Source organism: Belonocnema kinseyi, chromosome 8 (assembly GCF_010883055.1).
Source record: "Belonocnema kinseyi isolate 2016_QV_RU_SX_M_011 chromosome 8, B_treatae_v1, whole genome shotgun sequence".
Lineage (NCBI taxonomy): Eukaryota > Metazoa > Arthropoda > Insecta > Hymenoptera > Cynipidae > Belonocnema > Belonocnema kinseyi.
Window position 1 is genome coordinate 102,034,990 of NC_046664.1, and position 1,511 is coordinate 102,036,500.

A 1,511-nucleotide genomic window follows, 5' to 3' on the forward strand; every position below is an offset into this window, starting at 1 on the left:
AACCGATGACGATCCCCTGAAAAAACGGCACCACGCTGGGCTCTCGCACTTGCTTTCCTACATAAAAAACTGACTTCAAATATTGCAATTTGTACGAAAACAACAAGAAGCATATACTTCCTTCAAATTGTAAATTATAACAGATAGTTCAACTAACTATCTCCAATTTAAATCACTTCATTATCTTCATTAGTACTGAAGGTAGTGCGGTCGCATATTTATTCATAAAAAACGAACAATTATTTATATTTTGCACATTTTTCGATGTCAATATGTTCAGAAATGTTTAATGTACCACCATGAATTATTTTAGATTTTTCCTATTATTTTTTCAATAAAAAACTATGCTTCAAAGTTCACTGTTCTTAAAAGCTATAAAATTTCCTCACTTTTCATAGTGTTTTCAGATCTGTAAGCTAAAAATAATTTTATGGAATATTAATTTTCGGCTCATTTACGTACAACATTTGCACATTTAAAATGATACCTCTTCCATTAAACTGCCATTTTTTCTTTACATACCAATTCAACGTCAAAGCCAGAGGACTCGAATTTTCTCGTCGATAGTAATGATGTAGTGGGCATTATACATCAACAACTTACCCTAAACCTAGGACTGTTAAAAGAATTGATGCCTTTCTATAGATACATTCCAATGCCCGTTTTAGAAAGCGAAGATTACATCTTATATTGGGATGTTACTACCCAAACGGATCATCACATCCGTGCCAATCGACCTGACATCGTGATGCCAGAAAAAAAAGGTGGAAGAGTCTACATCATCGACATTGCTTGGCCGCTTAAGCGAAATTTACAGTCAACCTACACAAACAAGATCCACAAGTATAGCGAGTTGAGGCATGAAGTGAAGACCATATGGAGGAATGTGAATCATGCATCTATTCATCCCATTGTGATTTCGGCTACAGGAAATGTGCACGCAAGATGAACGGAACATCTTGAACATTTAGGAGTTAGTAGGGTATTTGCAGCAGCTCAGAAGGCGTTTTTATTAAACACCTGTCGCAATGTATGAAACTTTCTTGACCATCAGGAAGTGAGCCGCTCGTAATACTATACCTAAATCATCGCAGGAGGTTTCAAGCAACGTATTAAATTAGTTGAATTAACTTATAACATTTTAATCTCATTAGTTGCTTGACTTAGTCCGTGCCTATGATGTATAACTGGGTTTACCTGAGTAAAAGTTTAATAAAAAACAAGATATCGATTTAAGATTTTGAGTTCTGTTTATCCAGCAAAAAATTCTATCTGAATCCGCATTAAAAATGGGTCACCAAGGATATCGGAATCTCCTTCTGACCTGATTTTGAATGAGAAACTTGTTTGAAATTGAATTCACTTGTATTACATTCTTTTTAAATATTTCTAATTCTGATGTTTACATTAAATTATTTTTCGGTCCCTTAAATCAGACGTACTTCCATGCGTAACTGTAAGGCGGTTCGACACTCTATAGGGGCAAGCGCCTATTCAGCGGCTTCATTTAA